Raw genomic sequence first — 17,813 nt, 5'->3', positions numbered from 1 at the left:
TTAAAGTAGGCTCTATCCCCAGTGTGGAGCTCAACATGAGGCTTGAACTTACAACCCTGAGATGAATTATTGAGCTTCATCTCAAGTTAGAAGCTTAACCAAATGAGACACCCAGGCACCCCATCCACCCTTTTATTTTTGACATTTCTATGTCCCTATTTTCAGATGTCTCATATGTTGCATATAGTTGATTTGTTTTTCAATGCAATTATATCTTTTTCTATTAATATGTGTTTTTTCTATCTACCAGTATAATAAAAACATTTTACCTAATATTTGTTATTGAATTTGTTTTCTGTTTTAATATTTCCTTGCTTTGTTTTGAATCTGTCATTGTTTTAACTTTTTGTTTCCCTCTCCTTAAGAAAAATGTGAAGTTACAGTTTTTTTATGCATTCATCTTTGTACTTTTAAGTAAAATATGCAAGCCATTATGTATTGGGTCATTTTATTCTAAAACTGAAGCAGTAACTATTGACTTCAGAAGGAAAGATAAAAGAATTTTCTTATAACATGATATTATGAAGTATATTTGGCATAAAAATTGTTTTACTAGAGATGTAATCTGAGTAGAATTTCTTGACTTTCATATTTATTATTAATGTCAGTTTACTGCAAGTTATTTTTCTAAAAAAAGTATAAGCAAGTGAGAACAGTTTGCAAGGCAATCATATGACATGGAGTTTTCCATTGCCAACATACTGACATAATACCTCTTTTCTTATCACTAAGCAAGGAGCAGTAACAATGTGGTACTATGTAACTTGGCTTCTTTTCAATGCATCAAATGAGAGACAGATTCTGAATTTACTTTGGCATTAATGAAATGTTTCTAGACTATATTAACAGACTAGACTGACTTTTGTGATTCTTGGTTTCTCAAGGATTAATCTCTCAGGTGATGATTTATCAGAAAATGTAACAAACCTGGCCTAAATTATGATCTACAAATCCACTGCCAGAATGTTGTCCTCAAGGAAGTCATTTATATAATGTTTTTATAGTCTCCATCTGCTGAGTTTCAGGATTCCAAAGGAGGGCACTATGACTTAATAAAAGTAACATTTCAGAGAAATTCTAAACAAAATTCCAAAATGCAAATGCTGCTTAGATAACTTCATTGTTTCCTCATTGCCTATAAAATTTAAAATCCTTACTGTGATTCGTTTGAAGAAGATATTGGCCTGTTTCAGTCACATTCCCAGTTATTCCCACTTACGTAGTTTTGAAATCCACCACATCCAACAACCAACCATTCCCTGTCATACTTTTTCTCCACCTCTATCGACACTGGATCCTCCATACAGAATGCCCCTTTCCTTCAGTCCTCCATGTGGAGAAGTCCTATAAATCTTTTAAAAGGCAACTCTATGAGGCCTTCCTGCTTTTCACTCAAATTAATTCTTTTTTTTCCTCTTACATATTCATTATCATCTTTTATATGTTTCTCTTTAATGCACATATTGATTCTATGTCTCCTCATTGTAATATAGAGCAAAAGTGGTGTGTAGTTCCTTTCGGTTTTCATCACAACAGAGTCTGTCTTTGATATACATTACTCATTTAATTTATGTCGAATAAATGAATGTATTTATTGCGTTAGCACTCTTCACTGTGCTCAGTGTCATAGGAACTTGAACTTTTTTGATTTCATCAATTTGCTCCATTGCTTTCTGACATCAACATTGTTTCTCTGATTAATGAATAAATGAATAGTGGGAGTTTTAAATGTGGGTTTTCTCTATTTTCTCCCCAGCTGTCACTGTAGATGAGCTACTGAAGGTCATGGCTCATGCTGTAGTGTCCTCTACTACAGGTTGTTTGTTTTTTTGCTTGTTGCCTAGAGACAACCAGGGCCTACTCCCTCTGTTCACTTCATCCCGCTCCTTGGCTAAGCATCCATCCTGCTGTTGCTAGCCCAGAACACTATACCTTTCCTTAGTGTTCATGCATATGTGAATAGTCTCTTTATTATACCAAATTACCCGATTTTTCAGTGTGCCCTCAATTTGTTCTTTAGATCCTGACTCCTAGAGCGATGGATATGGGAAGTTGTCCCAGGAAAGGGACCTTTAAAATGGGTTTGTAATGTCATCTCACTGAAGCAGAATGGGGTACTGAATGTCTGCGTCTCATGAAGGTGTCACAATTATGGAGCTACCACCAGTGGTGGCATGGGAAGAAGTGCAGATAGAGAGCAAGGTGTTGGGATAGCAAGTGGCTACGGCACTTACTAGCCTTGACAATCATGGTGATTACAAAGACCGATATGTACCAGAGCTAATGCTGAAAACCTGAGAGCATACAAGGAGAAAGTCAAGTTGAAGACTTTTATTGCCCAACTCAGAAAAAAAAAATGGGAAATTTAAAAAAAAAATCTGTTATGGCAGCTTTGAACGAGTCTCTGATCTTCTGCAGTTACAAGATAGATTGGGAAGAGATAAAGCCCAGGGCCTTACATAGTTGAAACATTAATTAATCAACCCAGTCATGCCCCTTATGTAAAGGTCAAAGAGCTGATGCAGGAGAAGGGACCCCGAGAGATGGTAAATGCATATTTTGGCAAACACAGAGGAGATTGATGAATTTTAAGTCACAAAATTCAATGAACATTCCTTGCTATGGGAAGCAACACTTCCCTCTTTAACCTGCCAAAAAAAAAAAAAAAAAGAAAAAAAGACTCTTCAATCTCATAATAGCCTTGCAGTGATTTGATATGGGATGGTTACTTCGCAATGGCTTACTCATACTTCTCAGGACATCTGACTTCCCCCACTCTTCACTGAGTCTCCACACATAAGAATTAGAACCAACCTAGTTCAGATAGTGACAAACAAGGCCTGGTATGCAAAGAGATACATTATACACTAGAGGACATGTAGGACCTTACCAATTTATACCACTAAGAGTCTAGGAAACCTATATGTGAATAGATTTTAAGGGTGTTAGACCAAGGGAAATGAAATACAAGTTTTGATTAGGCTGAAGTAATTGAAACTGATATACACACCCAGGGACATTAGCATCCTCAACACATCTATGGAGGCTGTCCTCTGCAGTTCAGAGCTGTCATTGTGGGCTGATGTAATGGAAGCAGGCTTCCTGATTTCACAGGGAATAATAGGATTTGAGAGTGGAGAGACCAGATGTATTACTTAATTCAAAGGGATAGGTGAGCATTGTGACCACAATAATCTATACTGGACAGATAATTAGAATGTTTCACCCATAAAGATATGCCATATTGATTAATTGACATGCTATCTTTAGGAATGAAATTAATAAGCCGATAACATGCTTCTTGATATATATGTATGAATGAATATATATATATGTGTGTGTGTATATATATATAGTATATATATACTTTCTATCTTTAGGAATACTTGCTATCTTTAGTAATGAAATTAATAAGCAGATAACATGCATCTTGCTTCTTGATATATATATTGAATATCCATCTATTTATCTATAGATATATGTATATGAATATATATGTGTATATATGTATATATATACACATACAGAATATATATATATATATATACACACACACACACATATATATGTATATATACAGACAGCTAATTCTGGCTGTACTCATTATTTGTGTGGTATTTATATTCTATAAAGCTACTGGAACACTGAATTAGGCAATACTGAACCACTGCTCCAAGGGAGAAAGACAGGGTCAGGTTCGCATAAGCCTCTGTTCATAACATTTTCATCAACTGAACAATATATTAGCTTGTTTTTTTTTTTTAAGAGATTATTTATTTTTGATAGAGATCACGAGTAGGCAGAGCAGCAGGCAGAGGAGAGTGGGGGAAGCAGGCTCCCGGCTGAGAAGAGAGCCTGATATGGGGCTTGATCCCAGGACCCTGCAATCACAACCTGAGCCGAAGGCAAAGCTTAACCCACTGAGCCACACGGATGCCCCATATTAGCTTGTTTTATGTGTGTTTTTTGTTTAAAGCCAGTTTATTTAATGTACTTTGATATATTATTAACACTGGACTCATGGCCGACATCACTATAATTTATACGAAACTTCTAACATAATTTGTAGGAAACTTCTCTAACACATGTGTTTTCTCCATAAGCCTTATTGTGCTTAAGAACACTGCTTAGCTCTATGCTTGGGGGACATTTTAAACATCAAAATCACCAACAAAAAGCATAAAAAACATAGAAAGCGTGGCATTCAACAACTGTGAAAGGACACTTATTCACTTGTGACCTGAAAAAAGAAGGACGGGGAATCACATTGTTCAAACTGAGATGGGAATTTGGGCTTCAGGTGATTCAAGATTTTCTCCACTCTGCACATGTTTATAAATTATGGTGAAAGCCAGTAAGTATGGACTTTGAATTACAAATAAATTTTAGCCAGTAGGTAAATTCAATAGCATGGAATTTGTAAATAATGAGAATTGACTGTATATGTGTACACACACACACACACACACACACACACTATTTTAGGTCTATGGGAGGAATCCTAATTCATTTTGCCATAGATGGGATTCACATTCTTTCTTTTATCTTAAAATTAGGGCATTTCACATATGGGAAGGCATCAGTTCAAATGGAAGATAGGTCCACGTGAAGAAGATCACTGTAAGCTATGACTCTTCACACCTTTCTCTGGAAGAATCTGCAGTTATTTACCAGAGGGGCCATGATCTCATAAAATTCTAGAATTAAGTGAAATTTCTAGAGTTTTCAGGGCTTAATAGATACTAGTTTTGAATTGATGAAAATTCCCACTGCCACTGTGACCAACCATAGTGAATGCTTATAAAGGTCAAATGGTAAGTCCTGGACCAAGTCTGTCCTACAGTTGGTTCAGTGGGGACTATGAATATATTCTGTGGTTATTTTCACATTACCAGAATCCTTTTTTTTTTTTTTTTTAAAGATTTTATTTATTTATTTATTTGACAGAGAGAGAGATCACAAGTCGGTGGAGAGTCAGGCAGAGAGAGAGAGAAGCAGGCTCCCGCTGAGCAAAGAGCCCGATGCGGGGCTCGATCCCAGGACACCGAGATCATGACCTGAGCCGAAGGCAGCGGCCTAATCCACTGAGCCACCCAGGCGCCCCACATTCCCAGAATTCTTAAAGGGAATAAACATATAGGATAATTGGCAGTCCCCTATACTGGTTTCCTGGCCCATATAGTGAGGGCTATTATGATAGGAAAGGCCAAGTGGAAACACCTGGAATCGTTCCCGCCTTTACCAAGTAGTAGATAAATAGCACAACTGGCGGGGGGGTGGGCAGTATATTTTATTTTGGGCCATCTTCAAAGACCTGAAAGCTATAGACTGGAGAGTCCTTCAGCATTCCACTCACCTAAAGAATGGTTTCCACAAAATTAATCACGTGGTGATGCTAATTGCTGCTGTGTTCTTAGATGTGATTTTGTTACTGAAATTAACCAATAACTCTCCTGGCACCTGGGATAGGATATTGATCTAGAAAATGCCACTCCTCCCCCATCTATCCACAAAGATAATCAAAACCAGTTTCCCCCTACACAGCAAAAACTAAAGTATTTCATATTGTTTCAAGACCATGTCAACATTCATTTTCTCTATCATAAGAAATTCTAGAGAGATCTTGATCACCTTTATATTTCACAGAACATTATGCTAATCCATTATATTGATGACAGTAATTGAACTTGATGAGAAAATATTAACCACCTCATCGCGTTAATAAGAAAAATGTATGTCTGAGGGTAGAAGATGTAACATGCAGAAGTTTAGGAGCCTGCTACCTTTGGTATAATTTAAAGGGGTCTGGCAGCCTGGTGCACATTTGCATATTTATCATAAAATGAGTCCTGTTGATTAACCTGCTACCTCAGAACACGGTGGAGGAGAAAAATTTCTTTCGGTATGCCATTTTGGGTTTTGGAAGCAATATCCGCCTTATTGGTTTTTTGTTGTGCTTCATTTTCCTGGTCACCTGAAAGACTGCTAGCTTTGAGTAGGATGGAAGCAGGAAAGAGCTTTGAATAAGGTCAAGCTGTGATACAGGCTATACAGTCACTTGGACTTACGGTTCAGCATACCTAATGAAATTGGAAGTGCCTGTGGCATAGATAAAAGCTATATGGTGTGTTCAGAAAGCCAGAATAAGAGAATCACAGTTCAGATCCCCTGGCTTTCTATCTAAAGCCATGCTTTCTTTGGCCAATAACTATATTCCATTTGAAAATCAGTTTGTGGCTTGTTGCTAAGCCCTCACAGATAATGAAATCCTGTTCAGAGGACATAAGAAACTATATGACCTGAGTCATCCATCATATACGAGACATTATCCTATCTACTGAGTAATAAAATTAGATGTATGCAGTAGCATTCCTTGTAAATTAGAAAATTGTACATAGAAATTTAGGCCCCAGAAAGTCCAGAAAGCACAAATAAACTGCTTAATACGGGACTCATTCTCTCATGCTATATAGCTTTGCTGCTTCTTTCTATCTTAACACCTATCTATTGCCTCAAAGGTATTTCCCTACAATTTCTGGTATGGCAGCACCAACTGGATATAGATGGCCTCTGTACTATCTGCCTAGGGTTTCAATATTGCTCAGGTAATCCTGTAAATCATGTGCCTATAACTACTTTGTACAAAGAAGAGATGACCCAAGTACTAATCTATATTTATTCAGAAGTTTCTGATAGTTTGGCCATCTCATTAGGGACTTAGAACAGGATTAGAATATTGTGTTAGTATCACCCTGAAAAACAGAACCAATAGAATACAGATAGATATAGATATGGGTAAGAAAAGATTTATTATAGCAATTGGCTCACATGTTCATGGAGTCTGAGAAGTTCCACAATGTGGTGTCTGTGCATTGGAGAACAGGAAAGTCAGTGGCATATCCACCTCAAGTCTGAAGGCAAGAGAACCACGGGAGTCAGTGTAAATTCTGGAGTCTAAATACCCAGAAGTTCTAACGTCCTAGAAGAGAAAAATATTGATGTCTGAGTTCAATAAAAGAAAGAGGGATCCCTGAGTGGCTCAGTCAATTAAGTGTTTGTCTTCAGCTCAGGTCATGATTTCAGGGTCTTGGAATTGGGCCTCACATCAGGCTCTCTGCTTAATGAGGAGCCTGCTTCTCCCTCTCTCTCTGCGTGCTACTCCCCCTGCTTGTGCTTTCTCTCTCTCTGTCAACTAAATAAATAAAATCTTTTTTTTAAGATTTTTATTTATTTATTTGATAGACAGAGATCACAAGTCGGCAGAGAGGCAGGCAGAGAGAGAGGGGGAAGCAGGCTCCCCGCTGAGCAGAGAGCCCGATGTGGGGCTCGATCCCAGGACCCTGAGATCATGACCTGAGCTGAAGGCAGAGGCTTAAACTACTGAGCCACCCAGGCGCCCCCTAAATAAATAAAATCTTAAAAAAAGAGAGAGAAAGAGAGAATTTGTCCTTCTCTTGCATTTTTTTCCATTCAGGCTCTCAACAGATTAGATGAGCCCCATCACCACTAGTGATGGCTAACTACTTAGTCTTTTGAATCAAGTACTAATCTCCAGAAACACCCTCACAGACATACCCAGAAATAATGTTTTACTGGCTGTCTGGGCATTGCTTATCCCAGTCAAGTTGATACATAAAGTCAATCATCACAAATGGTGATAATGATTTTATGAGATATGTTGATGATTGCCTTGGAATAGTCACGCAGTGTTATGGTATTCACATTCAATATAAATATCCATCTACCACACAGAAGGGACTCAGAAATCATGTGGACAAGATGACCTATTTTGTGGATTTCAGAATACTTCTGGCCACTCCAGTGCTTATTCAATAAGCCCAGTTAAAAAGTCCTATAATAATAGCAGGGAGTGGGCTGACAATGTGGAGTTCTCCTTTTTAAGGGTGATCTGATTTTTAACACTGTTAAGTGCCCAATCTGCGAACAGGAGAGGCCTATGCTAAAGCCTTATCATTCCCTGGAGGAACTCATGGCCAATCGGCAAATTGTTTGATCCACCTTTCCTAGGTAGGAGATGGGAAGAGAGACAGAAATCACTTCTTTAGAATGGGCACATATTCTTACCATATAGAATTTCCTTACTATCCTCTGTGGTTCTGCCAGCACCACTCCTTGTGGATATGCAAAATGCCTTATCTGTTGTCATGATATACCACAATAGTGCCTTTGACCATTTGTTGGGTAATCACCACCCTTGCCCATTAAAGCCTATTGGTAGTAACAGTTCCCAGTTATTGCTAACTACAGGGGTACTTCACCATATCTTATTGAATTTTCTAACTGTACCCATAGTTTTATGGTTTCCATGTCATGCACTGAATGGGTGTGCCAATTCCATTCTGCCAGGACCCTAATTTATTCATTTATCAATATTTATAAATTGAAATTAGCAAGCAATTAAGGAAGGTTGGAGTTTCTTCAAAGTGATTTTGTTTATAGAACTATAACACTTTTTCAAAACTCTGAGCTCAAATTAAAATTTAATGATAAAGTGGTAATAAATTAAATGTAGAATAAGGTCTTAGTTATGGTACAATTTTTCAGACTTTTCCCATTTCTGTTTTTCAGTGCATTTGAAAGGAGAGAATGTACCACTAACAAGAACTAAGGAGAAGAGAACTTCTGGGTGTGACTGACTGGTTGCTCAGTGTACTAGGTTATATGTTTTATTCTCTCTTTTTTTCTATCCTTATGATTCTACTTCTCATTTTTAAAGTCATCTTATTTTTCCCCCCATATGCATTGACTTTTCCTAGATTTGCTGGTAACATAACCCTGTTGGACCTAGTGATTTCCATTAACTCTGTCATAGCATGTTGAGTTTTTTGAGGACCTGATTCCTGATCTAGACTGAAGAGATCCTTCTTCAGTCTGGCCACAAAAGAGAAGTAGAAGGTAACTGGTATTTGATTTACTTCTTTCAAAATTAGGGCAATTAAAGTATAACTTCTTGAATTTTATAATTTTCAGATGATAGAGAGGAAATTATTAAACTTAAGTGTTGCATATATGATTGAACAATTGGAATGAGTATTTTCAAACACGAGTCTCATCTTTTGTCAGGTTTTCAGACTTTTAATCCATTATGGCAGAACAAATTTGATTTTGTGGTCTCCTTTTCTTTTTCCTTGTCAGAAAGTGGTTATTATATAAATAAAATAAATAAAGAGAGCAAAGGGAAAAGTTGTTTTTAATATTAAAGAAATATTCTAGCACTTTCACCTACTCCCATCCTTGAGATACATAAAACTACCAAATGTATTGAAAATTCAGGAAATTCTGTCATAAATAATAACTTTGGCTTCATCTTACATATTAATTTTTTATGTAGGTAAGGAGCGGCAGTGTTATTAGCTCAATTTTATCATATTACAAAAGGTGATTATACTCATGCTTTATTGCAGCTTTTAGAGAAGATACTTTTATGAGAAATGCTTTGATTACCTTCATTTAATAATTATGAATATAGATTGCTCTTAAGTTCAGATTGTTATGGCCTGATATTGTTAATATTTCCTAGTTGAGGTTGAGAAGCAATAATATTAATTTGGGACAGGTGGCATAATAGCATCACAACAACAATAATTTATTGAGTACTTGTGGCATTATCTCACTTCCTTTTTTTAAGTAATACTTTAAGGTGTTTTTATCCTGTTGTTATAGTTGAGAAAATCAGGGCTCAGTGATGGTAATAATAAGCTGGATGGATAGTGTGGTATTCTGTAGTACAGGGTGACTATGACCCTTATTAGCTTTGAAAATTTGCATATATCGCTTAATGTCTAAAGGTTACAGTGCACTGATCTGTGACAAGAAGAATTTAATTGAGTCACTTTGAGGTACCACTTCATTTTTAATATTCCCATATCCTAATCTTCACTATACACATACTGGAATATCTCCTACTATGGCTGAATTTATAACAGTGGACATCGTCATCATAAGTACAATATCATTAAATATGCCATTAATCTTCATTATCTATTTCACTGTACCTATACAGTAATGATAAAAGTTTCATTTTATATTATCTTTCTCAACTAAAATACTTGAGATGTTGATTTTATGCCATGACTATTTTTTTTATAAAGGAAAATCAAAGAGGCAAATACACAGCTTTAAATGACTTAACAAATTTCATGGAATTCCTTTTACTAAAGCCAAGTCACCAAAGTATTAAAGACATGCTCTCAAATCGTTAAAGGAAATCATCTTATTTTTTATGAGTGAGCAAATGATTCTGCTAATTCATGGAAGAGTAGGCATCAATTCTTCTGACAGGTCAATTATGGTACTGGCCACCCAGAATTTCTAATAACTTTTTATTGTAAATGTAAAAAAAATTTTAATAATCTATTCTTTAAAATATTTTTATTAAATATATTATTTCAGAGGTCATTTAACACATATATATTTAATTAAGTTTATAAAACTTTAACCTACTTAAGGATTATTTGTCTCCAAATTAGGTATCATTTATAGCTGATATAGTTACAGTATAAACAGAAGTTCTTTATTCCATTTCTTTTTTTTTTTTTTTAATTTTATTTATTTTTCAGAGACAGAGGGAGAGAGAGCGAGCAAGCACAGGCAGACAGAGAGGCAGTCAGAGGCAGAGGGAGAAGCAGGCTCCCTGCCGAGCAAGGAGCCCGATGTGGGACTCGATCCCAGGACCTTGGGATCATGACCTGAGCGGAAGGCAGCTGCTTAACCAACTGAGCCACCCAGGTGTCCCCTTTATTCCATTTCAATATTTATTTATTTTAAAAGATTTATTTATTTTAGAGAAAGAGAGAGCATATGTGAACAGGGGGAAGAGCAGAGGGAGAGAGAGAAAGAGAATCTTAGCAGACTCCCTGTTGAGTACGGAACCCAAGTTTGGGCTCAATCGCACAACCCTGAGATCATGACCTAGGTCAAATCCAAGAGTCAGATGCTTAACTGACCAAATCACCCAGAAGCCCCTCCGTTTCAATATTTATTAAAGCATTATAGCATGGTGATTTTGCCTTATGTGCTTTTGATAGGGAAAGAAAAGGCACAAGAAAATGAAACTAGCATTTTTGAGTACCTATTAAGTGCTAGATACTATGGTAGTTAATTGATTCCTAATGCATGTAGATATTCAGATTCTTTAATTATTTAATTAGCACTTTCCATAGGAAATATTTCACTTTGATAGTTGATTAAATTAGACAATACTACCAAGACTAAAGTTCTGTATATAAAACACTAGCTTACAGACTATGTACCACTTCAATTCCAATCAACAAACAATGTTGATTGAGTACCTTCTAATAAGTTGAATCCCACATAATGACAATTTGGGATTCCAGGGTATAGTAAGGAAGGATCATCAAACAAATCTTTTTTTTTTTTTTTTTTTTTAGAATTTATTTATTTATTTGACAGAGAGAGATCACAAGTAGGCAGAGAGGCAGGCAGAGAGAGAGAGAGGAGGAAGCAGGCTCTCCACTCAGCAGAGAGCCTGATGCGGGACTCAATACCAGGACCCTGGGATCATGACCTGAGCCAAAGGCAGTGGCTTAACCCACTGAGCCATCCAGGTGCCCCATGTCAAACAAATCTTAAGATATATTTACTTAAGAGACTTAGACTTACAGCACACACACACCAATTTTCTTCTTTTAATAGGCAGTTGAAGTCACCTCTTTTTAAGCATAGAAATAAGCTCATCTTGGAGTTTGCATTCCATTCCCTACTTTCTGCCTCCAGTTTCTGACTCCAAACAAAAGACAGATGTCCCTGTCCTAAGGCAACATTTTCTAAAAGTACTTTAATAACTTTGCACTTAGTGCAACTCAGAAGTCTGGCTGTTGACAGTTGCTTCCTCAAAAATTGGGTTGTTTCCATGTACTCCTGGAAATATCTGTATCCACTCATTTTTGAAGTCCTCTGGAGACATGTTTTGTGGCTGTATTTGTTACAATGACTCTTAGTCAATTATGTTAAATTTTCCTCTTCCTTGCTTCTGATTTTGCTCAAATTCTGCAACTTCTATATTTTCAAACATTATATTATTCAGCATACCAAAACAGATTTGTTAGGTCTCCTTTGTATGATCAACAGTGTTCCTTCTCTCACAACATACCCCGACAACCTACCTCTGTTATCTTCACGCATATACACTTGGGGTTTTCTCATCATTTTTACTTTCCCATTTCCATGACCCTTAACTTTTATGTAACAAGTACAGTGGTAGATATTCAACTTTGAATAAGACACATTTTCTTTTCTGTAAAATGTGGCAGACAAACAAATAGATAATAAGGTTAGAGACATAGCAATGCAGAACATCAAATGTACTCTAGCATCATAGGAAGAAACAACTCATTGCCACCTGGGAGCACTGGGGGAAAACACAAAGATAGGATGACACATAAAGAAGCTCTTAAAGGAATTTTACATATAGAAAGAGTGAGGAATGGAATATTTCAGGCAAGAAAAACACAACTAAGACAATTAATTAATGGGATTAATATCTATCAATTCAGCTAAATTATAAATCTTGATTTTAGATGTGAAAATTCCTTTAATTTATCTTTCACATATAATCAGTTATCAAATCCTTGCCACTCTCTTAAAATATCCTTACCTAATCTTCAAACTTTGATCTACAGTCCCCCAAAAGACATCTTGCTGAATTATGATTCCTTCCCCCCTCAATATTCTTGGATGGTTCCACATCACCTAACAATGGAATGCAAACTCCTCCGCATATTGTTTCCTGTTTTCTGGACTCACCTCTGTGGAAGAAACAATTGTACCAAAGTGAAACAAGCAAGGAAGACTTTATTTAAGATAATTTCAATATGGGAGAAAGGCCAGTCTGAGCTCATTTCCACTGAAGCAAAGGGCTGTGGTTTTTAAGAGCTGGGTTTGGGATAGGGAGTCATAGACCATCTATGTTTACTAATTGGCTTTACACAAAGGAAAGATAACATTTCTTGTATCTTCATGACCGGAGATATTTTTACAAGTTGGAGTAAGACACCTGCCCAAATTATACTCCTATCTGTCCTCCCACGGAAAATGGGAAGTAGGGACGCTATCTTCCTGGATGACTACATTTGAAAAACACAGCTCCTACGTCCTTGGAGAAGACATTTCTAGGTTGAAAAACTGGCAAAAAGATTTTAAAAAGATTTATACCTCAAAGGGGTAGAGAAAGAATTTATAATTATAGGTTTGTAAAGTAAATGCTCTACAATGATGATTGAAATTGGAAGATGACACAGAGAAATGGAAATACATTCCATGCTCATTCCATGCTGAAAGAACAAGTATTGTTAAAATGTTTATACTGCCCAAAACAATCTACATATTAATGCAATCCTTATCAATATACCAACATTTTTTTTTTTTTAACAGAGCTAGAGCAAACACTCCTAAAATTTTATGGAACACCAGAGGTTCTATACCCAAAGAACATAAAAATACTAATTCGAAGGGATACATGCACCCTAATGTTTAAAGCAGCCTTAGATACAATAGCCAAATTATGGAAACAGTCTAAGTGTCCATCAATGGATGCATGAATAAGGAAGATGTGGTGTATATATATAAAATGGAATATTACTGAGTCATAAATAAGAATTAAATCTTGCCATTTGCACAGTGACATGGATGGAGCTAGAGATTATTATGCTGAGTAAAATAAGTCAGTCAGAGAAAGACAAATACCATATGATTTTACTCATAACTGTAATTTAAGAAACAAAACAAATGAGCAAAGAGGGAAAAAGAGACTGGCAAACCAAGAAACAGACTCTTAACTGTAGAGAACAAACTGATGGTTACCAGAGGGAAGGCAGGTGGGAGTATGGATTCAATAGTTGATGAGGATTCAGGAGTGAATTTGTGGTGAACACCAGGTAATGTATGGAAGTGTTAAATCACTGTACTGTACATCTGAAACTACTATTACACTGTATGTTAACTGAAATTTCAATAAAAAGTTTTAGAAGAAGAATAAAAAACAAACAAGAATAACAAGTTGCCAAATCTTTTAGTAAACTTTAAAGGATATGCGATCTCTTTACAAAAAAAAAAAAAAAAAAGTCCCAAAACAAGAAGATCAGGGGCTGTTAAGGCTGTCTTTGAGACCTCACAATCCCATTTTGCATTAATTAAACTCAACTGGTTACCATTTTCTGAGTGTGCCACATGCTCTATTATTTTAATATGATCATTGTACCAAATCCTTTCCTTTGAAAACTAGACTCCTATGTAAATGTTTCCATTGGTTTTTTTGTTCTTACGCATCACTATACAGCCTCGAACATGGCCGAGAAGTCTTGCCTAAGTGATCAGAACCTCTGTGACTAGGGTTTCATATTATCTTACGTTGCCGTTCCTCTATACTTTGCTTTACTATAAGGTTTTTGGTAGTTGTGGTTGTGGTTTTAAAAATCACTTTCCCTGCGTTCTATTTTCTTTTACCAGATGATCTTTGTATATGTAATGATCTTTTTAAATATCATTCTTTACTTTGCCTAATCAATTCCACCAAGCTTAAGCCACATTTCCTTAGGGTAAATTTGAGTACTGTCTCATATGATTTTATAGACCCTCATTCTTTGCCTTTGTATGATATACTTCAGTTTGCAATTACATATCCATTAAGGAAATTATTTAAATAATTTCTGTCTCCTATATTAGTTATAATGGATCTGAGTTTGAATATATTGTTAAAAATTACATCTCTATTACCTAGGCCAGTGCCTGGAATATAAAGTTTCTCAGGAACAACAAAAGGGTAGATACGTAAATAAATGAGTGGATAAATTATTCAAGGGTCAAGTTGAATAGCATTTCTTTGGTTAAATCTTTCTTCCCCCTTCAGAGGAGAGTCAAACATCACTTTATCTGTATTTCTGTTGATCGCATTCTGACATCCAGAATAATATTCATTACATTGCATTGACTGTGTGCAATCAAAAACTGGTCTCCTCCTTCATCTAGCTTATACATTCCTTATGAGTGAGAATTCTTGACTTATTTATATCCATATGTATCTCATCTCTGAGAGAAGTTCCTCTTAAGTTGTTCAAGTAGAAAAAAATGTTCAATCAATAAGCATTTAGAAAGCACTTTAAGTACAGTGTAATATCTTTTGACCTGATATTTAGAAGCATTGTGGAAATTTGAAAAAAAATGTTTTTAAAATGTATGTTTCAAGAGTTTATAATAAAATTCCTTGAAAGAATATGCTTATTGTTACAAAAATACTCAAGTACTGGTTAATGCCTCTTCGGGTATGTAAGAGAAATGTAGAGAATATTTATGACTGAGTGACTACGTATGTGCGGTAAACAAAATGTCTAGCCAAATAGGCAAAGGTTGTGATTAAATTTAAATCTGTATATTTATTCTTTATGATCATGATTACAGGTTCAGTGTTCATTACTAGCAGTTTAGTTCTAGTTAGATGTATCATTTGTATATTTAACTTGCCAAGGATGCAAACTTTACCTTAATTCTAATGATGACCAAAAATCTAAAATGTACCTGTTTTCACTGAGACCATAAAAATATCTTTGTAAGAGTGCTTGGGTGCTTCAATTGGTAAGCGTTGAACTCTTAGTCTCAGCTCAGGTAATGATCTCAGGGTTTGAGATGGAGCTCTGTGTTGGGCTCTGCACTCAGCATGGAGTCTGCTTGTGCCTTTCTCTCCCTCTCTGTCCCCCCACATTTCCCCGAACCCCCACATACATAAGCACTCTCTCTATATATGAAAAAAATAAATAAAATCTTAAAAGAAAATATGTTAGTAATAGAAAATTAAATTTTGTCACATAAACTATGTTATAAACAGATCATTTAAGACAGTAAGTTTATAAATTAGCTCCTTGTCATTTTTTAGCATAAACATACCTCTGCATCTCTCAGCACAATTTTATTTGTTAGGGAGATTACATTTTTTTTTTAAGATTTTATTTATTTATTTGACAGAGAGAGAGATCACAAGCAGGCCCAGAGTCAGGCAGAGAGAGATGGGAAGCAGGTTCCCTGCTGAGCAGAGAGCCCGATGTGGGACTCGATCCCAGGAACTCGAGATCATGACCTGAGCCAAAGGCAGCGGCTTAACCCACTGAGCCACCCAGGTGCCCAGGGAGATTACATTTTTATTGGCTCTTCCCCACAGTTGAATAGATAAAAATATATCAGTGATGGTAGATCTGGATGGAAATTCAATGCCAAATTTAATTTTTATAATGGCCTATTAAGAAGATAAAGTTTAACATAAAAATAATGTACTAAAAAAGAGTATATTTATTTAAAATCTAGATCAGTTTGATAGCAATTAAGGGAAAAGAGCTAACCACAGAGTATAAATTTCAGGAAAATTTCTAAAATTGTTTGAGCTAGATCTTGGAGCATGGGAGAAAAAACTGAATTCCATAAAAGTACTTTATAATAGGTTGTTCAAACAAAACAAAACAAAATAACAAAAACAGAAGCCCAAGGGCAGGGGAAAAACCTAACTACAAGTTAAAGTAACTATGGGGTATGGCTGGAAAACTACACCCTGTGTATTTGGGAATATCCAATTATTATGTTATGAGCAAAACATCACAGCATTAAGATACAAATACAAAAGTTACAAATTAAGGCACAAACTTAAGAATTGTCATCTGTTTGATGAACATTATTCTTGATTCATTTTTTTTTCATCCACTGCTACAAAAATTAATAATCACATCATTCAGACAAAAGGTCTTTTTTTCCCTTACTTTTCCTTTTGCTTTTCTCTTTTCTCCTTTCCTATCTATTTGTTTATTTTTAAAATGTGCTTTACTCTGCTTAATTACAAAAGTTATGTAGACATGGTGTAGGAAATTTAGAAAGTCCAGAAATTTGTGACAGATAAATTATAAATAACCTATAATTATGCATTTCAGTGGCTTTCACAATTGTTTTTGGTATATTTCCTTATATTCTTTTATCTTTAGGGATATTTACATGGTTTCTGAAAAGGAGGAAAATTATTTATAACCTTCATAGCATAACTTTTCTTTGATTATTTGAAGAGCATTAAAATGAACACACACACAGTGACTTCTACATGAATTACCCTTCTTTTTGTGTCTCTTCCATCTGCAGTGCCTTAGGTGAGAGGATTCTACATGTGAATGCCAAGTTTCAATATTTGTTTCCTTTTCCCCTCATTCATCAGATGGATAATATCTGAACGCATGTAGAAAGGAAGGGGTCATGTGGTGTCATGTGGGGTAATGACTAATTAAGAAAGTATTCCTAGAAAGAGCACTGGTTGATATAGAAACATGTGTTTTAGTTTTGGTACGAGAGTTAAACTGAGTAAAACCAAAGCTTACCTCTTTCTTGATTAGTGTTCAAGGTCAGAAGCTGAAAAATACAAAAATATGCCACAAATTTTGCCCTTAATGGACATTCTTTACTGACACTGATAACTGCTAGCCCAAGTTTTTAGTGCTAATGCATTTCATTATTTAGTGTCCCTAATAATGTTCTGGTGTGGCATGCAGAGATGGTACATTCAAGAATGCTGTATTTATATTATCTTAACCTAAATGTACTGTTGTTTTTCCTTTTAAAGACAAATTCGTTTTAATGGGGTTTTTTATTTATTTATTTTTTTTTTTTTGGATGAAAATACTTATTCACTTTGGATTAATGGAAGGTTGAGTTTTTTTTTTTTTTCCCCAGTCACATCAATCATAATTTTGAAAAGACACCTCAAAAAATAGTTTTTGTTGACTGGAAGATCAGAACTCACAAAGATATTC

This window comes from Mustela lutreola, chromosome 1 (assembly GCF_030435805.1).
Source record: "Mustela lutreola isolate mMusLut2 chromosome 1, mMusLut2.pri, whole genome shotgun sequence".
In the NCBI taxonomy this organism is placed as follows: Eukaryota; Metazoa; Chordata; class Mammalia; order Carnivora; family Mustelidae; genus Mustela; species Mustela lutreola.
Note: the sequence above shows the minus strand (reverse complement) of the source record.